Here is a 23807-nt window from a genome sequence, read left to right on the forward strand (position 1 = left end):
GGTAGACACTTACCAATACCAAAGTAATTGCAAATATAAATACATATTTAACCCATTACAAAATGGATTTATATACAAATATTATATACACATACACATACATATATATAGATATAGATATGTATGTATGTATATTTTTAATATGTAATATAACCCCTTGGGTAACCGATTTCGGGTTAAAAAACACATATCGGACAGCAAATGAAATAAAAACAAAATATTAGCTTTCATTTAATCAATCAATAAGTTGTTAAAATATAATTACATTTCAAGCAGGAGTAACTGCAACTAAAAATTCCTTTCCAAATGTTCCTTTTTATATATTAACTTTTAATTATATCTAAATCTTAATTTTCAAACTATTTTAGCTCATGATCACAACTTAAATTTCAATTAAAATTCAATTCTAAATATTTTTTCCTCACACTTCGCTTGAAACAAAAAAATGCTAATGAAAATTCAGAATGAAAATATATTTTCAACAAATATTTCAATTATTTGACTTAATAAAAAAAAACCCATAGTCACATAGCAGTGTGTGGGAGATCTAGGTCTGTGAAATAGGTTAACTATGCTCCCTAAAGTATGCAATAATCAGTTCTCGAACTCAGGTTTCGAAAAATATAAAGAAATTTTTCGAATCGAAACAAAGATTGTTTATAAACAGTTTTTTAGTTTCATGTGATAAATAGGTTAAATAAAATGAACACTTTACCAGCCTATAGCATACTTTATGGGGCAAAGTTATTTATCTTTTCAAGTTCTAACCCATTTAATTAGTTTTTAAATGATGCCTTATAAATTATTTTTCCATTCCAATTGCCCATTTTTATCTAAACGCATATGAAACAAAATAAAACAATCTTTGTTATATTTTTCAATCAATCAAAACTATTTTATTCAGTCAGAAAACATTATATTTAATAAATAAATTAACTTATTTTTTAATATTTTTAATGTTAAAATATCAGTTCTTTTCTTCACTTAAATATTCATTAATTTAATAGTTCATTTATTTCAATGATTAATGAAAAAATATATGTATATTTGAATCCTATAGATATTCAAAGCCAGCGGCGTAATTCGGCTTAGGTATTCCAATTGAAAGGGATCGTATTAATTCCAAAGAATTATGTCTGGCAAGAACAATAATCTATAATTAAATATGAATATGAATTGAATTGAATATGACTTGAATTAAAATCAATTTAATGTTTGTAATGTGGGGTTTGTGCCCACAAGAATTAAAATAGTTGTTATAGTTGTTAAGTATATTATTTATTAAATTAGGTAATTATTAACGGAACAATGGGTTTCGATAAATTATGTATTGATTCATTTACACACACGTCGTTCGTCGTTCGTCGTTTTCTCTAGACTCTCCGTTTCTGCCTTGCCACCTCGTCTTCTCGTTCATTGCCACCTCGTCGATCAGGTGCTTCGGTTGTAGGTCTGGCCTTACAGCGTTACCATACCATCCCCACAGTAATATTAAAGTTTTCCAAAAGTTTAAAGTTTTCTATAACCCTACAGAAAAGTATATTATTATTAGGCAACTTTGGTTGTTCGGTTAATTTACCATGCACCAAGAGGGTTAAATGGTATATTAAAGTCCTTAAAACGTACGGAACGTATTTATTCTTGATCAATCAACAACCTAGTCGATCTAGCCATGATCATCTCTTCGACTGTCCGTTTGTCTGTATAAACAGAGACTAAAAAGAGCTAGAGCCACCAAATTGGTGTATTAACTCGGTTGAATTTTATTTAAATTTAATTTAAATAAAGAAAGAATTAATATATAATGAAATTATTTGAAAAACGCGTTTTTCACCTGGTCTGCCAAAAGGACGAAGTTGGAGGTCTAATAACACAGGCCGACATTTTTGAGGTCATTAAAAAGTGTTTAAACTTTAATAGGTCTCTTTTAGTAATTTGGGGATTCTGATTACGCACCTGTACTTAGTTTTTCTTCATCACGTCAGGATTTTGAAAAAAAGGCGTTCGAATTATTAAAAATGACCTCATTTGCAATATTTTATGGTATAATATAAACAAATTATTCTAATAAAAACAATATTTTTTTAACCTATTAATATATTAGGTAGTGGAGAGGGCCCAGTTATGAGCCGGGTTTTGAAAATCTCAAAATTTTTTCCTCAGTTCCGGGAAATGAAAAATTAAGAAGTTTAACATTTAAATATTAACCTAACGCAACTTTTTTCCAAAGAAAGTATGTTTATTTGAGTTACTCCAAAAATTTTAGAACAGATTTCTGAATCTGGATATCTTTTTTTAGGCCGAAGTTATGACTCACCTTAAGAAATTCACTGAAAATAAGAAAATATGAAAGGAATGTCACACCAATTGTTGTGATTTAATGGTTTATTTATTATGAAGGCCTTCAATGGCAAAAACAATGAAAAACACAAAAGAAAATGGCCTCCAATGGCCATAAATGACAACGATTTTTATTCCTCGTCGTCCGAGGATTTCGCATTTCAAAAATATTTGAGAATGTCATAACTGGGCCAGGAGCACAACTGGGCCCTCTCCCCCATGATTTAAAAGCAATTTACAAAATATCAAAGAGGCGTTTCTTTGTTACAATATGCATAATATCTTACACTTTGGATATGGTGGTCAAAATGAGTAAAATTTGAACCAAAAAGTTAGCTATGGCATTCGAAGAATTTGCATCTTTTTAATTTTAAAGAATTATTGGAAGCTTATGCATCTAACAAACTTGTTATTAGTAATGTTTGCTTGAACAGAAAATTTGAAAATCTGTTAAAAATGTAGAAAAATAATTTTTAACTTTCTATAGCATACTTTTGGGAGCATATTTTTCAATTATTGGAATCTTATGCATCTAACAAATTGTTTATTAGTAATGTTAGCAAACTAAAGCTATTTTGCTTGAACAGGAATTAAGAAAAAGGTGCCTATTTTCCAATCCTAGATCCCCCGATTTCAGAAAATCTGGATGTGATGGACAGAAACCGAATTAGTTAAGAACAAAAATCATGTCGGCCTGTGTAATCTAAGAGAACTTAAAGTGTGAGGCTCTTATGATAAAAGATTTTAGATTTTAATATTTGGTTTTAATATTGAAGTGTTATTTATGGTTATTCAAGCGAATTTGCAATTTCTCGCATTTCCTTTTTTTTCAATGGTTAAAGAAATAAATAAAATAATAAAAATATATGAATGAGATTTAAATTATTAATATTTGTATTTTTATTAATTTCCATTGTGATTAATAACAATTTTCTATATATATAATTTTTCTGCTTTCTCTTTTATTGCAGATTGCATTTTTGCCTAGCATTGGTCAGAATTGAGAAGAACATTTTGATAATTGATGAACTGAGCGATTGATTGATTGGTTGATTGACTGATGAAGGTAAGTGCTTATACAATGAATAGAAGGATTAATTTATGCTTAAGCCTACTTATGTGCACATTTATGTAAAACACACACACAGACACACACACACACACACACATGCAACCGCATTGAAGACAAATTTAACACGCCCAATCCAACTATATATAATAAGACAAAAAGGGGTTTAGGCAAAGGGAGGAGGCGTTATATGTGTGTGCGTGTGATAAGGAGGGGCTGTGGAATGGGGGGGAGGACTTGCAAAAGCTATTCCTATTGGCTAATTACTGCGATGCTCAACAAAATTTATACACTCCAAAAATAATCTACACATGTGTGTGAGTGTGTGTGTGTGCTAGAAGAAGAGGCGTATATATATTAATGTGTGTGTGTGTGTGTGTAATTTAAAACTCACACACACACACGCAGAGAGACGTCGCTGTTCTAAGAAAATATGCTTAAAAGTTTTCTCAAAGCCAGAGCCAAAAAAAAAAAGAGGGAAAAAACGAAACACAAAACTCAAAATCAAGACAGCCCTTAAAAGGGTGAGAAAACAAGCTATGTGGGGGGGGTGGGGGGTAGTCTGTGTGTGTGCGAGAAAAATCTGTCTTCTAACATGCAACAACAAGAACAACAACAACAACAACGGCGGCAACTACAGTCACATGCAGCTTAAATAATTTGTCGCATTTGCCGGTTGCCTATCCAACAACAACGAAGGAGCAAAAACAAAAAAACTACAACGAAGACATCAACTTCGACACTCTCCCTACCTAAGCCCCCCACCGCCCCCATGATGCCTCTCAGCCGCCCCCCACCCACGCAAAAACTACACCTCATACACAGCCTCTCTCTCTCTCTCTCTCTCTGTCGCACTTTCTCTGCTTATCTCTCTGCCGCTTTGCTGCTGCTGCTGCTGCTGGTTCGGCACTCTCGTTTTGCTATTTCTTTCTCTCGCCCCGCTCTAGCTTAAGCTTTGCTCTCTCTTTTCTTCTTTTTTTTTCTTTGACGAAGAAGAAGCAAAAAATGGTCCAAAAAAAATGTACGTTAAGAACCGTTGGCACTTGTTGGCATCTCCTTTATTGTGCGTTTTTAAGAGCGAGAGCGAAAGCAAAAGAGAAATTTCGCATGGCATACTTCAAGGAGGCGGCGGCGACGGCAGCATTGCTTGTTGCTTGAGAGAGAGAGACAGTGAGTGAGAGGGGCGGGGAGGGGGGGTCAAAGGGGAGGTACAGGCCGCGCGCAATGTCGTGGACCATGGCCCGAGACGTGCGCCCGAGCTACTGGTGGGTACTTTACTTGATGATTATGGCGACGATAATGATGATTGGAATGGCTTTGATGGCGTTGAAAATGAAGATTGCGTGTAGTAGATTTCTTCTTCTAAGAATCTTGTGGGCGAGAAAGAGGAGGGCGAATATGTGTGTGTGTGTGTGTGTGTGTGTGTGTGTGTGGAGGACCATTCCGTTTCTTGGAGTTTGGGTTTTTATGTTTTAGGTAATGTTTACTACAACTACAAAAACAACTATCAACATTTGATTTTATTACGCTCATTTGTATGCTTAGGCTAAAAGTGAGTGTACTTGTGCATGTGTGTGTGTGTGTGTGTCTGTGTGTGTTAGTGTGTGTTAGTGTGTGCTTAATAAAAGCTCTCGCCTGGGAAATTTTCGCGGTCATAAAGCCTTAAAGAAAACTGATTCCTAAGACTTATAGCCATTGCCCAACTATATACAACTACTACTACCAAAAAAAAAAGGATAAAAGTAACGAAACTTTGACCTCCTCCTTTTCCTGCTTCTCTATCTCTGATGTTGACTGCTCTGCTCTGCTTAGCTCTGTCTCGCCGCTTTCTCGGCAGCAGCAGCAGCGTCTCTGACAGCGGCGGCGGCGGCGACTTTTGCCGGCTGGCTGATTTTCATGTTGATACCCTTTCAAAGCAAATGAAGCGCAGACCAAACAAAAGGAAATTAAATTCTAAACAAAAGTTGCTTCTACACACAGTTTCAGCCTGGAAATTCATTCTTTAGAGAAAACTAATATCGTACTAAGTCATATTTATAGAGAGTTCTTCAGAAATGCTAAATTAAACTCTTTAAGGAGAAAAACATTCAAAAGTGAAGCTTAAAATGCGACAAGATTTAAGTGTATTAAGTGTATTTTCTAGTCGTTACGTTTAACTTTCTTTTGCGTTTCTTTTTTTCACATTTCTTTTGGGTATTTTTTTTTTTGGGTGTTTTTTTTTTTGTATGCTTTCTGTTTGTTGCTCTCGCTGCCCGAAAAGTTTTTGCGAAATCGCCAGCATCATCTTGTGCCCAGTTAGTAACCGTTAAGACGTCGTGAATGCCTCGTCGTCGGCTATGTCCTTGTCATTGTTGTGTCCTGGCAACAACAACAACAACAACAACAACAACACTAATAACGGCAACACACCAACAACAATAAGAACAATAAGAAGACCTTTCGTTAGGTGAGGAGAAAGGAGAGAGAGGAGGGGTTTGTTTTTCCTTTTTTCTTCTCTGCTGCTGCTGTTGCTGCTTTTCTTTAGTTTAGTCTGCCGGCATAACAAACAACAAAAATTAGACCGACGTGTTGCATGTGGCATGTGGCAAGTGGTAAGTGGCATTCTAACCAACTAGCCATACACACACACACACACACACACTGAGAGGAAGAGGGACAGAGAGAGAAAGGTTCATCAGAAGGAGCACAAAAAGTGAAAGCTTCACTTCAAAACATAAAACGGCAAATCAAAAAACCAACATCAATAATTTTAGTGCAAAACCAACAAAAAAAAAACACCCAAAGGTAAAAAAATTAAAAAAACAAAATTTTAAATATAAAATAGAAGGACGACCGAAACGCACCTAAACGACGCTGTGGATACCTAGGCTATCCTTTTTCAATAATTTCCCCTTTTGTAGCAAATACAAAAAATAAAATAAATAAAAATAACAAAAAAAATATAAAAAAAAAACGGTGGGTGGTGTATGTGTGTCTATGTGTGTGTGTGTGTGTGAGACTTGGTTTTTTATTTTTATTATTTAAAAAAAATGAAAAAAACGAAAAATAAATGTTGTTGTTGTTGTTGTTGCTGTTGCTGTTGCCGCTGCCGCGCTGCACGGGGGTTGTTTGTCTGTGTGTGTGTGTGTAAGCAGCGGCAGAGCTTCAACAGAGGCCGCAGCATCTAGTGGGGTTGGTTACGAATTTTTTTTTACACACACACACACAGCGGGAGATGTGCGCGCTCTGACTCTTTTTTGGTTTTTAGCATTTTTCGTTTTTCCTCTTTTGTTTTGTTTCTGATTTTCTTTTTTTTTTTTTTTTTTTTTGGTTTTTTTTTGCTGCTGCTGCGTTGACGCCAACTTCGCAGTCGCATCCTTTTTTTTACACGCAGTAAAACTAAAAAGAGGCAGCAAATAAAATAAAAAAAGGAAATGAGCAAAGTGCTGAGGTGAGGTGAGAGAGTGTGCGGGGGTGGGGAGATGGCAGAAGGATGCAGGATGAAGGGTGAACGGTAAAGAGGCGGGTGGGAGTGGGGGGGTTTATGCAAGGAGGAGGTGGAGGTGAGGGTTGTTTGGGCAATGGCCAGCCGAACGCGAAATGAGTAATGAGTATTTAGTACCGTTGTTTGGCGGGTGATTTTTATGACGTCTACAGCGGGCAGCATCAGCGGCAGAGCGGCAGCGACAGCGGCAGAGGTGTTTGCCGTTGGCGTCAACTAAGCAAAGTGTTTTGTAGTTTATCAAATAGTTTCGTTTGTAGTTTTTCTTTTAGTTTTCTTTAGCAAGTTTAGCAATAGAAATAAATCATAGCATAATATTTGGCGCAATTCATAGGGCTAGTTGCCTCTCGGTCTAGTTTGCTTGCCCCCTCTTGCTTCTCCCTCTCTCGTGCTCTCCCTTTCTAGCACTATATCGCTCTTTCTCGCTCACACTGTCTAACATTGTGTGCGTGTGCAATGATTTCAATTGTGTGCTAAATTTTCTATTTCATTGTCGCGTGCCTTCTTCTTACGCGCAGCATCCAAAGGACCAAAACAAAGCCTGGCCACCCCATCCCCTCCACCCCCCCCCCCCCCCCTCACGCCCGCCTACCATCTTCTTCTACTACTTCTATATCTACAACATCTCCGCTCTCCCCCTTGTTGAGCCTTGTTGTTGCCGCTGCTGCTGCTGCTGTTGCTGCTACTGCGGCTGCTGTTGCTGCTGATACTCGTCCTCGTCGTCAACATTCGGGTGGCTGTCGTTGTCACAACTTCGTATTTAGCCCGCCCAGCCGAAGCTATGTTAGTGCTGGTTCCTTTTTTTTTCTGTTCGTCCACCTCTTCCTCTTTTTTTCGGCGTTTTTTTTTCTGTTCTGTTCTGTTCTGTTTGGGTTCTGTTTTCTTTTTTCTTTTTTTTTTTGTCGTGCTGTTCCTTTCGGCTCCTGCTCGCTGCCGCCGCCGCCGCTGCTGCTGTCGGCGTCGCTGCGGCTGCCTGTGCCGCTGAGCTTGGGCCAGCGACGACAACTTGGGCTCAGTTCAATTGAGTTCCGTTTTTAAAAATAACGTTAGTTGCTGTTTGTTGCTCGTTACGTGCGCGTGTTGCGACGCGGACTTGAAAAATATTAAAACAAAACAAAATAGAAAACAACAAAAACAACATACAACAAATATTATAAATATCCAAACAACAAAAGAAACAACACAACAAATATTCAAAAAAAATAACGGAAAAAATTCTTAAATATCACAAAAGCAACAACAGAAGAAGAAGAAGAAACAAAAATATAAAATCCCGACTTGAAAAAAAAACAAACACAGAATTTAGTAGTAAAAACTAAAAACAAAAACACTAAGTAAATTATTTTTATTCAAAACAACAAAAAAAAACCAAAAACAAAACAAAGTTTGAAACCAAAAAAACGAAAGATTTCTTTTTTTTTGGGTTTTTAATTTGTTCATTCGCTTGTTCGAAAACAAATACGAATTTAGAAAATATATTTTTTTTTTAAAGTGTTTTCAAACAAAACAAAAACGACAACAAAATGTTAATACAAAATGTGCAATAAAAATTGAGAAAGAGAGAGAAAGAATAGTTAAAAACAAAAACATCCCAAAAATATTAGCCGGTACGAAGTGAGTGTCCAACACAACAGCACAAGAACGAAGAAGAAGAAGAACTAACTTTGAGCAAAGAAAAAAGAAACGAGAAACAAAAAGAAAGCTGCATAAACAAAGGCGCGCAAGTGCACGGTGTCGAGTCACTCTCGTAGGAGCCCGCTCCATATATATATAGAGGGGATCCTTTACAGACGCTTGTCAATTGTCGATCACAATCGACTGTATATATATATATATAGATACATACATCTATATATAATTATCATCATCATCATAATTAGCAGCAGAAAAAAACGTGAAACAAGTAAGTTATAGAGACAATTTTACACTTTCTCATCATATAAGTCTTATCTTTGGGCATTTCTTTAAACAAAACCTACTTAAAAGTGTTACCAATTTCATGTATAGTTACTTTCAGTTCTTAAAAATGTCTAAGACTGCTTGATTAACCGAAATACTTTAATCAAAAATGTTAATTTTAGTCTTAAAAATGGGAACTTTTAGAAAATTCAGCAAATTAGTTTTATATATTTTGAGTATAACAATGTTTGCCAATCTTTGTAATGAATGTGGCCTATTTAGTTAACAAGAAAACTTTATTAATGAATAGAGTTTTGACTTTCAAGAAGATGGGAAATATTTGATGAGTTTTTTAAAACTTCCAATGTTCAGGCTTCTCGAGGTCAACAAAAACTTAGCTGAGTTGTCGTATAGTGTCAGTTTTTTAAATCAAACAAAACTGGAAATGATAGAATATGTGTAAGTCTTCTCCTCTTTGAATTCCAGAAAGAAGTGCTTTATATATTTCGTTTTCATGAGTTAGAAACTCTTCTTTTAGAACATGTCAATGTAAATACAGTGGTAGAAATTCCAATAGATTATTAAACAAATAATATAAGAAATTTAAATATTAATGTCGGAGATTGAATTAGGCATTTCTAATAATTTGAATTGTGTGCCTACTGTTATGGCGAATTGATCAGTGTTAAGTAGTGAATATCATGACTGATGTAGAACTGTTTAACACTAGATATGTGCGATGACAGTATAGGCTGTCATCGAGTGTGGCTCGGTGTGCGGTTGAGAGAATTCAGTCTCTTTTCCTTCTGGAATTCAACCTGAAAGCACGTCGAGACTCGCTCCACAAACCTAGTGATAAAAATGGAAGCCAATAATAGAATCAACGATTCAGGAATCCCTGAAATCCTCAACTCGCCGATATATACAAAACTAAATTAACGATGACATCTCCTCCAACAATATGCAAAGATGAAAGATAAATACATCCTTTTAATAGAAGGTGGCGCAAAAGAAATCACCCTATTGGAAGATGCCGTCAATGTCAAATCTGTTTTGACATTTGTGGACTAGACAGATACAGAATACAAGTGAATAAGTTATGGAGCGATACACTCCCAAAGAACGCGGAATAACGCGGAAAACTTTCTGAAGGACGCGTTTCCGGATCGCTGGCAATTTGCACTGGCCCGCCAGAAAATGCCATAAAACGAGCCCGTATGGCGCCCATTTCTCCGATATCATCTTATCGACTTGACACAATTAATTCTAAAGGTATAAATAAACAAAATCAAAAAACAGAATCAAAGTTTTTCATTTAGAAAACAAAATAAGAGCCAAACAACATCGGATGACACCTTGTATAACCGGAAAACAAAACTGAATTTCTCATCTCATCTGATATAGTTATTATTATTATTATTTAATTGTAAAAAAGAATTAATTCCAAGTTACAATGAGATTGGCTGGAGTTTTTATCTTGATATAGTTATTAGATCAGATGCAGTTTACAGTTTGATGATGATTTACAATGGGGCTAGAAAATATATATGTATATAGATAAAGATGTATGAAAAATATAAGACTAAATATTTTCATTCATTCAGGGCTAGTGTATGGATTTAGTTTTCGTCTAAGCCGAAGGACTTTAGCTGCCAGTGCTTGTAAAATATGATTAGGTTGATAGTGTACAACTATATCCTTTACTTATAATAGTAATAATAATAATATAAGAAAAGGCCTAAACAAATATTTTCACATTAATTTGTATTTTAAGTAGAAAAAACAAAGCATTTTAATTGAAGACAAAAATAAGAAAGAAATGTAATTAACTTTTTGTGATAGTAACAAAAAGAATCTTTATTATCAATACAATTATTTTTCGAAAATAAACAAGATTTGTAAGAAAATGTATATAAAGAACCCTAGTTAATTTAACCGCTTAACGCTTTGATCATTTTATCTATATATATCTGATGCAATTATATAGTTGAAATAGTTTTTTTTGCTTAGATGTGATGTGAATAAATTCAACAATGTCCTTAGTTTAATAAGCATTAGCTTATTGAGTAGTCAAATATTTGATTTCCTCTAGTTGTGATTCCCAACTTGTTTTAGCCTCGAACTAGCGATGCCATGCCGCTAGAATTTTAGAAGTGATCAAAAAAGTTGGCTGATGAGAGAATTTTGTTGAAACTTTTGCTGCTCTGCTCATTTGTGTGAAACATTTCATATTAGTTTCCAAAATATGTTTATTGAGCTGGGACCGTAATCATTATAAGTTATATTAAAAAATTTTTTTGATAATAATTACATTTCGATTTTTTTAAACTTTCTTCAAAAAAGATCATTATTTTGAGTAATTTAAGAAGAATTATCCATAAAAATCTTTTTTATTATCAAGTAAATCAAAAAAAGTTTCAAGAATTTAAGCGAAATAGAAATCGAATCCCAACATTAAAAGCAAAAGTATGTCATTTATCATATAATTGATCGAAGAGTCCATATTATCCAATCAGTCTTTAGCTTCCTTTACAATTTTGTTGTTTCATTGACACTTTTTAAAAAACAAACGACATTTTGTTCTTAAATCTCTTGCAAGAAATGGTAAATGATAAGAATTATGAAGTAATGAGGATGAATTTCAATTGGATATGAATGAATATTGTGCTCCCATTTATTTTTAATCGCAAGTAAAAAACAGTAAATTAATCTGCAGTTCCTTGTAAATGGGTTGTAATTTATTCAATTTATTCCATACTACATATAATTCAGGAGCAAGAGAAGAAATTTACGATCATCTTGGAGTCAAAAAACAAGTAAAAAGGAGTCGATTGTCCTTAAATGAGGAGAGAATTAGGGCAAAATTTGTTGTTTCCTCTAGAAAAGGAGCAAGAGAAGAAATTTACGATCATGTTGGAGTCAAAAAACAAGTAAAAAGGAGTCAATTGTCCTTTAATGAGGAGAGAATTAGGGAGAAATATGGATATGACTAAAGTATTTCCTTTAGAAAAGATAAAAATTGTTGATGTCCGTGTCATCGTTTTTTTTTTTTTTTCGTTGTTGTTTGTTTCTTTTCATAATTCTCATTCATAGTCTCGTGTTGTGACTCAAATCGTTCACTTTTTACATGCAATTTTATCAGTTTATTGTTGTTGTTGTTGCTGTGTTGTTTTTTTTGTCATTATTTCCAATGTCGAGTATTTAGCGATCGGCTTAGTCACGAGACAAATAGGCGCAATTGAACGACTGAGAAAGAGAGAGACAGAATGGAAGAATGTATATACATATATACGAATGTATGTATATATATATCTGTATAGGTACATCTGAATGACGGTCATTGAACTTGTGTTTTTACGTGTTTTTCCTCAATACAATTATAATATACACACACACACATACACAAGTACGAGAATATATTTGTTTAATACTTATAAACAATGCGGCAATAGCCGCGAGAGCAATCTCTAAAGATGTCGATCTCTAATAAACCAACACCAACACACACACACACACACACTCCTTCTCCTGTCTGTAGCCTTGACAATATTGCGGTCAATGTACATCACACAGAGAGAGCATTGAGCATTGTAGCGGGCGTTGACTGTGACAAGGCAACTTCTACTCAATTAGAACAACAAAATCATCCCACAATCAGAGTGAATGTCAATTGCATTTAGCTGTTGACCTGCCTACTAGAGAGAAACAGAGAACGAGAGAGACTGAGAGAGAGTGATAAAGATTATCACATTGCGATTACAGACAGATCTCTATCTAAGTATATAGAAAGAGAAAGCGAGAGAGCGAGATAGCCAAAGGAGATGACAGAGACACAAGTTCAAATAACAACCAGACTAGATCTAAAGTAAAAAAAAAAACACTTTTTATGACTACTGATCTTGAAAACGCAACAAAAAATCCCAAAAAAAAAAAATATATATATGTCGAGCCAAAAAGGTCAAAACAACTTTAAGCCATGGCAAACAATGAGAAACCTTAAAAAAAAAACCAAAAAAAAAAACCTACAAAAAAAATAACAAGCAATTTTCTTTAAAAAATTGCCAGACAAGCTTGAAAAAATACAAAAAAAAAACAAAAAATCGCCACGCATGAAAAATAATGCAAAATAAGAGTAAAGAGAGAAGAAACAAGTTCCTACAAACAACAAAAATAAAAAATTAAATAACACACAAATGCAAGAAAAGGGTGTGCACATACACACACACACACACTCTCACATACATGCAGCAAAAGTAACACAAGGTGCAAGTAGAAGAAGAAGAAAAAGAAGGGCGCAACGATGTGAGAATGTAACTGTAACTGTAACTGAAGCTGAGGAAAATTAGGTTATGGCAAACTTTAGCCCCCCCTCCTCCTCCTCCTCATCTCAACAGCTTTCTCCTCTCCCTCAGCTCTATCTGTCTTGTGTTTGGGCCACTTTTTGGGCCAGGCCATTATTAACATTTAACCATCAGCAGAAAATTGAATTGAAACAACAAATGGGAAAACAGGCCAAAGACTTGTTGTTGTTGATTCTGCTGCTGCTGCTGCAGCGGCTGTTCTTTCCCTTTCTTCCTATATGTATATGTAGGCCCCCCCCCCCAACTTCTGTCCCGCTTACCCACATGCTCCATCTCACTCTATTGTATGTGCAAAATGTGGCCTACACTTTCAATTGGGCGACAACGCATTGCGCTCTGATAAACGTTTACAGATCGGACACCAAAGAGTACATACACACACACACACACACACACACACACACACACACACACACACACACATAAAGGGCTGGGGCTGCGCTGCTTTGGGCTGAGAAAGTTGCATGTTTCGTTATTAAAACGATCTTTTGCGAACAGAGCAAACATTTCCCTGTAAATGTATGTATACATATATGTGTGTGTGTGTGTGTGTGTGTGTGGGAAGCATTCACAACATTGTCGACAACGACGGCAGCAACGACCGCGACAATTTTGTGTTGCTGTTGTTGTTTTTTTTTTTTGTCTTTACATTTTTCCCCCAATTTTTTTTTTTTTGGGTTTACGGCCTGGCAATGAATAAACAAAACTTCAAAAAAAAACGTCAGCGGCAGCAGCGCAGTAAAAGAAACGCACAGCGAGCGGCAATTTTTTTCGGCAGAATCGTCCGTCGAAATTTTCGGCCGACTGCGCTGCCTGCGCTGTAAACTGCAGCGCGATCGTGGCAGCAGCGCAGTTAGCGTTTTTTTTTTTTTTGCGAACGCTGCTGCACTTCAAGCGCAAAACAAAAAAAATGAACTGAAATGAAATGAAAGAAATATATGGCAAAAAAAAACACAAAAAATACAAAAAATATATATATGGACAGGCGGAGACATACATATATATGTACACCGCGCGTATTCTCTGATTCAATTGGGCAGATACACACACAAACACAGACAGAGGCAGAGACAGACAGACGGACAGCAGCAGAGCAGAGGGACTCTGTGTGAACACATTTAACTGCATTTTTTCGGAACTCAGTTGAGCTTTTCAATTCGATCGGTTCAGTTACTAAAGTTAGTTCAAACCAAACGCACAAAACAAAAAAAAAAAAATAAAACTAATAATAACATACACACATAACAATAACAAAAGAAGAAAAAACTAATTACCAATAGTAAAGGATTAGAAACAACAACAAAAAGAAAGAAAGAAAAAAAAAAACAATACATAAGGAATATCAAACCAACAAGGAAACATTACAACAACAACAACTGTTTTTTTTTTTAAAGTTTCAACAAGTGCAACAAAGCAAACAAGTGACGACAAACAACAACAAAACAAACAAGAAATAGAAAGAAAAACCCCCAATAAAATTTCAATTTTTTTTCGGTTTCCTTTTTTTTGAGACAAATGCCACGCCATGTGTGAGAAATTATGTAAAATTATCAAAAGGCCATAGCCTTAAACAAAACAAAAAAAAAATAATAAAAAGGTAAGATACCTTAGCCAAGGACTCTTAGCAATTGCCTAAATTATTAAGGCAGAAGAAACTTGATTAGTTATCGCCAAATATATCAAATTTGAACTCTAGAAATCTAATCTATATATGTATATATATTTTTGAATACATTTCTTTTAGTTATAAAATGAAGGAGAAATACTTCACACTAAATAGAAATATTGAAAATTAGTTCACATGTTTCCAACTAAACATTATTAAATGGGGAAAATTTTGGAAATTTATGAGACTAAGAAAAAAATTAGTAACAAAAAAATGAAATACTAATTAGCTAAATTTGGAAATTTAGAGACTAAGAAAGAAAGAAAAAAGGAAATTAGTAAAAAAAATTAAATACTAATTAGTTAAATTTGGAAATTTTAAAAACAAATTTGGGCAAAATATTTAATATAGAAATTTTGTTTAGATGATCTAACTTATGAGAAATACTTGTAAATTTTTGACACCAACTAAAAATATTCAGGTAAATAGAAAATATAGAAATTTAGTTTAGATGATCTGATGATAAATATTTCTAAATTTTCATACTTAGGATCGATAAATATTTCTAAATTTTTGGCACTAAAAACAAATAATTGGTTTAATATGAAAGTATTTAAAATTAGATGATCGTAAGCGTAAAAAAAATATGGATCAAGTTCAAAATATTAAAAATTAGTTAGTTAGATAATCTAACAAATAGAATATATTGAAAACTGGAATAGATATATTAACTAACGCTGTGTTAAGTGACAAATACTAATAAAATAATAATAATTTATTAAAAATACTAATATAATAATAAATTATTAGAATTCTAATAATAAATTATTAGTATTATAATAATAAATTATTTGTATTATGTAAGTATTTCTCACTTAACAAATTATTAAATAATTTTAGCATTTAATCGAAATATTAAAAATTATTTAGATGATCTAACTTACACTTCTTAAGTGAGAAATACTTTTAAAATTTTGGAGACTAAAAAGAATTATTAATAACATTCTAAATTTTGATATTAAATAGAAATATTAGTTAAAAATCTTTTATGATTAAAAATCTTATAAAGTGGTAAGATTTATTGACGCCAATTTTGATGAGTTATAAATAAAATATGAAAACTTATGTGGATGATCTGATGAAGATAATCTAAAGCTTTAGAGTCCTTTAAGAGGAAGAGAGGTCGTCTAAGCTATAAACTAGTTTCACGCTAATCCATTGTAAAGGACTCTCACAAGTTCTAGAAAAAGTCAGAAACTTCTTCGTTGCGAATAATGTAATATGAAATATGATCGAACGAGAAGGACATTTGACTTGGTTAGCTAACTGAAAATCTTCTCTAGTCTTTACCCATATATCCAGTTTCGGTCTCACTCCCTCTCTCTCTCACTCTTTCTCTCTCTCTATCCCTCTTGCACTCTATAGTCTTTTGTTTGCCTGCCCGCTTGCACATTCGGAGACAGACCTGGCCCATAACCAGACCTCAGAGACCTTCAATTTAAGCGCAAATTTTTTGGTTGCATGTGCATAAGCACACACACACACACACCGAGAAAGAGAGCAAGAAGGAGAGAGAGAGAGAGAGAGAGAGACAACAACACAAATGTATTTAACCATAAACCGAGCTGCAGGAAGTCAGCCATTGCGTTCACCCGCTTGCCCTCTTTTATTCTCCTCCTCCTCCTTCTTCTCCTCCTCATACTTTTGCTTCTTCAACTTCTCCTTCCTTTTTTTCTTTGCTTTGTGCTTTGCTGTTGTTGTTGTTGCTTTCTTTAGCTGTTGCAGTTCGCGAAGCTCTTACGAGGATCTTTTCGTGCACTTCGTGCCGCTTTTTTGCAGTTGCTTCTCTGCCGCTTCTGCCGCTTCTGCTGACATTATCGAAACTGCATGCAGTTTGCTATTTAACGTCGCATTGAGCAAACGTCGTGCGGGGTTTGGCGCACTGCAAAAGCATTTCTTTTTTTTTTTTTGTAAATTAAATTCCAGAACTCTAACAAACACAAAAAAAAACAGAGCAAAGCAATATAAATTCGTTTTTTTTTTTACAATTGTGTAAATTTTAAAGCCATTTTAATTGACTGTTCATTTCATTTTTGTCAAGTGCATTAAGTATATAATTTTATTGTTTTTGTATATTTTTTGTTTGTTTTTATTTCATTTTTGTTTTTTTTTTTTTTGATTCAAAAGGATTAATCATTTACAACAAGATCTACTCAGGGGACCCTTAGATTAAAATAATAACAACAACAACAACAACAACAACAACAGCAAACCTCAAATGGAAAACTCTCAGGAAATATTCCGTTAGAAGGTAAGAAAATAAAAACGAAACTTTCGCTTTTCATATGAAAACCGCAAAAGTAGGAAGAGGTTGCCCAAGGGTTAGTGGGAGAGGGAGAGGGAGAGGGGGGTGGTAGACACGCACTTAACCTGGCGCGCCAAAAGGCGACAACTCAATGTGGGAGAAAAGATGAAACAGATGAAAATGCTAGGAGAGGAGGAGAAGACGATGGGGGGGTTGAATTGGTGCCTAGACGCGGGTTAGTGTATTGTGTTAGGGGCGACCGAGACCCAGACCGAGACAGCAGCCCGCCAGCCAACGAGACCAACAAAAAAAAAGAGCCGACATCGAGACCAAAAGCCAGACCGGTAACCGACTGACGACTCTCCGCTCCTCTCCTCTCCACTCCACTCCACTCCACTCCTTTCGTCTGTTTCTCTGCGTTCAGCCTGTGGCTCTGGCTGGGCACTCACACACACACATGGCCAAGGTGACGTAATGCCAGACCAACTAGTAGTAGTAGTAGTCGTAGTAGTCGTCGTAGTACTACTCCACTAACACATTTTTCTGCATTCCTGCAACGCGAAACGGCTGCGTCGACGTCAGCAGCGGCAGCGACGGCAACGAGAAAAACTCTGAATGAAAATTGCAGGCAACCAACGAAGCGTGCCTAGAGCAAAAGGAATAAAAAAAAATAAAAAAAATCAGCAAGCACAAAATCATGAAGCTAGAGACAGAGACTACGACTCACACACACACACACAAAAGCATATACTCCACTCATACACACACACAGAGAGAAAAAACACACGTAGTACGTGCGAGTTGGGAGAGATGCTAGAAAATGGCAAAAAAAAAGAAAAAAAAAAAAAAGTAAAGCAAAAAGCAAAGTGTGGACTCGCCAAACTGGTAGCATGACTAGACGTCTCTCTTATGCTATGTGTGTGTGTGTGTGTGTGTGTGTGTGTGTGTGTGTGTGTGTGTGTGCGTCTGCCCGACATTCAAGGTTGACGTCGCACAACTTGTTGTTGTTGTTGCTTTTGCTGTTGCAGTTGCAGTTACAACAAAAGCATAATAAATGCCATACAGGAAAAGACCCCCCAACCCCGCCCCCATCCCACACGACCCTTGCGCCACCACAAACTGGCAGACTCGACCAGAGAGTTCCAGGAACAGTCAGAACAGCCGGAGAAAGAGTAGCAACAAAAACAACATAAAGAAAATGAAAGAAAGAAAGAAAAAAAAACAACAGCAACAGCAGCACAGGAAGAAGTAGAGAAAAAAAAAATGAAAAAAAGAAAGAAAGAATGAAAAAAATAACCGAGTAACAGTAAAAACGGGCAACTCTCATACACACACACACACACACACATGTATGTATATGCATTTTGTAGGGCTTCTGGTTAGCTCAAAGCTCTCTCCCTAACCCTAGCTTCCTCCCTTTCTACCTCACCTCTAGCTCCTCTTAGTCTTGTTGTTGTTATTTACAGTTGATCAAAATGACACACACACACCCTTTTATGTGTGTGTGTGTGTGTGTGTGTGTGTGTGGAGTTCTTATGGGTAATTAGAAGTGGCCTCACTTCCGTTAGCCTTGAGAGTCAATCAAATGAGTGAACCAATTGAGCAATTTCCTAGCCAGTTGCCATTTAAACAAAAACACAAAATGGGAAAAAAAAACAATTCAAAACTCTCTCATAGGGAATATGCAATGGCAATTGGGGGTAAAACTGAAATAAATCCCATAATATTACGGTTACGTCAGCATTTGTTAACCGGACGTCGAATTTCAATATTTTTTTATGCTCCAAAGAGGGCCGCCTATTCCTCCCTTACTTATTTCTCTTTCATAATTTTTATTATAATTGCTTAGACACGTTTATTTTTCTTCTTTGAATCACACACTAAAAAGTGTCGTGATGGAATGATTGCATAATTTTGCCAGCACACTTTATTTCGAAAAAGAAAAGATCTTAGAACAATTTTTTGCTAGTATCATACGATCTTGAAGAAGAAACAATGATTCATTTTTTAGTATTATTATCATTACATATATTTTTTTTTTTAATAAGACCCTTGGCACTTGTTTGCTTTTCTGCTAAGCATGAGCAACCATTATGATGATGATGATGCCATTCAAGGCCAAATTGGCATTGGAAATATATATACAAATACTTATATATACGATATGTATAGGCCCTGTCTGGGCATTCTCGGAAATGCGGTTACTCCACCAAGGCCAACATCAGGCAGATAGACACAAAGGGCTCCTCCTCCTTCTTCTTCTTCTCCTACTCCTACTCCTACTCCTACTTCTCTTTCTACTGCTGCTACGACTACTTGGACTACTACTACTACTTTACCTTTTGCTGCAACCTCTCTGCTCTTGCCTCTCCTCCTTCACTCCTCCACTCCTCCACTCCTCCACTGCTCTTCTCTCTAGCTCTATAGAGATAACTTCAATGTTGCTTTTTCACGCAACTCTTGCATTCGATACGCAATATGGCATCGTCGTGGTCTTTCGTTGTCGTTATCTTCGTCTTTGTCGTTTGCCTTCGTCGTCGTCGTCATCATCGTCATCATCGCGCGTCGTCATTGTCGCCGTTTCTATTTTCTACTTTTGGATGCAAGCAAAGTGGAGAAGAGACCACAGTCAGCCAGTTCAGAAGGAGGTGCAAAAGGAGGCAGAGGAGGACACCGCAGTCTCTCTGTGTGTGTGTGTGTGTGTGAATAGAGCGCGGGGGACTCTGAAATGGCATGACCATGGCAATGGCAACGAAGTTGCAATAGCAGCAGAGGACGCCCTCTGCTTGCTCAGTCAGTCAGTTGGTCATGAGTGTCATGTGCATAGTAGTCTGGTCTGGTCGGGTCGGGTCTGGTCTGGTCTGGTCTGGTCGGCGGTACTGGGACGGGATAAAAAAAAACAGTCTCTTCAGTGGGTACTGGGCACTGGGAATTAGGCTTGTTGGGGTCTTCTTTCTCCTTCTTCTACTTGTCTTTCTTTAGTTTCAATCTCCCTCCCCTCTCCTCCTCTCAACCAACTCCCCCGTAATTCTTTTGCTTTCTATGCCATGCCATGCACTTTCGTTCGTTCGTTCATTCGTTCGTTCGTATGTTCGACTTGTTGTTTGTCTCAGTTTACATCACTCTGTGGTGGGACCTGACATTGAGGACGGAGTTTCTGTTGTTATATAAAAAAAAAAAGAGACAAAAAAAGAAGGGAACGACGACAAAAACAACAAAATTAAGTGTCTTTTTTACCGTTTTTTTTTTTTGTTTTTGTTATTTTTTTTCCCCCTCTGTTCTTTTAGTTTTCTTGGACTATGAGTAGTAATATGAGACTGGTTAACGGTAACTACAATACCGGTGACCATGTGGCGTATACGTAATATGCTGAAATACGCAATGTGGGTTAGAAAGAGATCGAGAGATACGCATGTGAAGAAGAATATCGCCTACACAAGTCAGTTACCCTCTCGAAAAAGCATTGACTTCTCTCCTACCAACAATGCCCAAAGATCAACGGCATTTGCCAAATACAGACCAAAAATCAACACACACACACACTCGCACATATACACACATGTACACACATGTGCATGCATATAGAGCGTACACAGCACTTCCTCTCCTCTTTCTCTTTTCTCCTCCCACCCACACGAACAGGCAAACACAGAACATGCCGCGCTGTGCTAAATTGTTGTCCCCCTCTCTCACTCGCATACTCTCTCTCTGCCACTCTCCTGAAAGGCATAGCCATATTGCACATTTAGCGATCGCTCATGTATGTATACATGTGTGTTTCTGTGTGTGTGTGTGTGTGTGTGTGTGTATTTGCTGAACACATTTTTTTATCTAATAACCTTGTGCAATGTTATTAAACCCAAAAAGTTTCTTAACCTCGTAGCGCAACGGCAGCGGCAACAGCAGCAGCAGCAACAGCAGCGTCGCAGAGAGCGCGCAAAGATAGAGATACATTTAAGCGAGTGAGAGAGAGAGAGAGAGGGAGCGCGCGTGAGTTAACTTGACGAGTAGCTTTTTTTTTTTAGTATTACTAATGCAAGTGTGTGAGAGAGTGAGAGCAGCGACGCACCAAGCTTAAAATAACAAGAGGGTGACCAAATAAAAATTTAAGGGGTGTGGGAAGGGAGGCGGGGGAGTTAGTGTGGGCAGAAAGTAGTAGAAGAAGAAGAAGACAAGCCAAGCGTATAGGATATGCAATTGGTGTGCGTTTGTATATATTTATATGTGCATATGTGTGTCAATTGAATACAATTCCTCTTGGTCTATAAATTTAATGAGGCTGACCCAGCCATATAGATATGTGTGTGTGTGTGTGTGTGTGTGAGTGTGCACAACACCCAATTGAATAATACTGAGCAAAACCCACAGTTCTCATGTAAAACAAATTAAATTGCAAAACACATACACAAACACACACACAAGAGAGAGATCAAGAGAGAGAACAGGCAAAGAGAGAGAAAAGTCTGATGTCAATGCGCAGCTAACTTTCGCCTCACTCACTCACTTACCAACACACACACACACACTTATAGATTTCCCTCATATTGCTCCTCCTGCTATCCCCCCCCCCCCCCCCCCTTCCATTTTGCCTACTTCTCTACTTGCCCATAGGCTTTTTGCTTTTTGTTTAAAACTTTTTGCTGTTTTATTGTTTCTTTTTTCATTTTTATTCATTTTTTAAACAAATTTGCAATTTTTGCTTAATGATTATTGTTGTTGTTATTGTTATTTTTCTTGCCACCTATGCAAAATGTGTGCATTTTATGAAATGAAGTTAAAACATTTCTTTTTACATTAAAACCAAACCAAAAAAAAACTTGCTTAGTTGGCAATTATGTTAGGCCTTCTCTCCCCCGCTCTACACCCCTTCCTCCCCCACACATACACACACATACAGACACATGCAGAAGAATTCTCAATAACCTGTCGTTGTCAATGCCTTCTATTCTTCTATTCTACAACAAAAACATTTCATTTACTATATAATATATATGTACATACATATGTATATATATATTTTTGTGCCAACTCGTTTCTTTTTATTTTTGTTGCCTTTTTGGATATGCAAAAGAGCAATTTTTTAACCAATTTCTTAACAAAATGCGCAGTTGTTTATTTTAGTTATGATCTTGTCGATCTTAAAAATAACCAAAAACAAAAAGAAAAAAACTTGCTTCAATGAATGCATTGATATATATCTATATATATACTTAATTACTATATACATATATACAATCTATATCGATCTATTCGCACTTACACATTTTGGGCAGCGTTAGCAGCTCACACGGTTTATCGGCAATCGGCTGGAGGTGAATGCACGCAAAATATATATAAAAAAGGCACACACACACACACACACAGTCATAAGAAACGCGCGACGCGGATGCAGAGACGAAGCTGCTGCTGCTGCTGCTAGATGAACAAGCGAGTGAGCGAGAGAGAGAGAGGGAGAATGAACGTATACGTATACGCGATGTATGTACGTTGTTCATGCGCCCCGTTTACCGTGGTGTACGGACGCGTTTCTATACCCATTCCCTTTACCCGAACATCGTCTTCATCGCCGTCGTCGCCGTCGTCAATTTCCATTTACAATTGGAAGGCTTTTGTTTGTTTTGTTATTTTTGTACGCTTGTGCAATTTGTATTTTTTTGCAGTTCAATGTTCATTAGAAGAAGGCGTGTGTGTGTGGTGTATGCGTTGAAGGGAATGTGGGGGTAAGGCGGAGATGTACGAACACTCTTCAAGGCATTGCAGTTATCTGGCGAAACGAAGCCGAACGATAATGGGTCACAATATTGGGAAGTTATGCGCATGCACGAGTAGCTTTACTTTGTAGAGAAGCCATTGAACCATATTTAGTAGCGGTCAAAGACCTTTGCTAATATACACAGACACACACAAAAAACAACAAAAAAAAAAAACAACACACGCGTCGGTACACACACACACACTGAGAAATCACTTCCTTTTCCCGATATTAGTAGGCGTTAAAAGGAGCCAATCCGTTGATCGAACCAAAGCCAAACGCGTCAAAGTCTCAACTAAAATGTGGCTGGAAAATGCTCTAGCGCGAAAACTATTAGCACTCAAACCAAAAAACTAGCTATTGCTGTTGCGCCTCTGCTGCTTCTGCCTCAGCTGCTGCTTTAGCTACTCTGCCTCTGTCTCTGTCTCTGCTCGGAAACTTACATTGCTAGTTTTTCAAAAGCGGCGCTAGATAAAGTCACTCAAATAGAAAACGAAACTAGTTGAGAGAGAGAGAGAGAGAGAGCGAGAAAAACTGAATTGAGCGAAACTAGTTGGGAGAGCTTTTTTTTTTTTTCTTTTACTGCGATCATATCAATAAGCATTTTCACACACACAAACACACGTGTGTCAAGGAAGTTTTGCCTGCCGGAAACGCCAAAGCAAGCCAACTACTTATGATTAGATGATCAGAGGGGGACGGGGGTGGGAGAAAACTTGTTGAGGGGGCGCAGCATAGCGCAAGAAGGGGAAGGGGGCGGTTCAATCATTGATAAAAGAAACGAAAAAAAAAGCCAAAGCAACCATCTCTCATGATCGTTACTCTCTCTCTCTCTCTCTCATGCTCATGCTTTTGCTCTCTCTGTCCCTCTATCTCTATCTCTATATCAAATTCTGCATTAGAGCTTTTTTGTTGTTGTTGTTTTTGTTGTTGTTTGTGTTGAGAATACAAAAGGTAAACGACCGAATGTCCGACACACGATGACTAGGTTAAG

The 23807-nt window shown here is 36.5% G+C and overlaps 3 long non-coding RNA genes across 4 annotated transcripts in view; 2 read left to right on the forward strand and 1 right to left on the reverse strand.

Annotated features, from left to right (window-relative positions):
- The window catches only part of LOC124460527, a 103016-nt gene extending 99642 nt beyond the window's left edge, over positions 1 to 3374 (forward strand). For both annotated transcript variants that reach the window (XR_006954441.1, XR_006954440.1), the window contains exon 3: positions 3312 to 3374. This is a non-coding gene — a long non-coding RNA (uncharacterized LOC124460527). The remainder of the gene's footprint in view (positions 1 to 3311) is intronic.
- Positions 1259 to 23090, reverse strand: LOC111519636. The gene is made up of 3 exons (XR_002724421.2): positions 22322 to 23090; positions 1580 to 1725; positions 1259 to 1527 (listed from the first exon to the last, which is right to left on the reverse strand). It is a non-coding gene; the product is annotated as an uncharacterized LOC111519636 (long non-coding RNA).
- Positions 3370 to 23807, forward strand: part of LOC124460528 — a 30204-nt gene continuing 9766 nt past the window's right edge. Inside the window, exons 1-2 of the long non-coding RNA XR_006954442.1 lie at positions 3370 to 3406; positions 16944 to 17067. This is a non-coding gene — a long non-coding RNA (uncharacterized LOC124460528). The remainder of the gene's footprint in view (positions 3407 to 16943; positions 17068 to 23807) is intronic.

The sequence above is a fragment of the Drosophila willistoni genome (assembly GCF_018902025.1).
Source record: "Drosophila willistoni isolate 14030-0811.24 chromosome XL unlocalized genomic scaffold, UCI_dwil_1.1 Seg142, whole genome shotgun sequence".
NCBI lineage: Eukaryota > Metazoa > Arthropoda > Insecta > Diptera > Drosophilidae > Drosophila > Drosophila willistoni.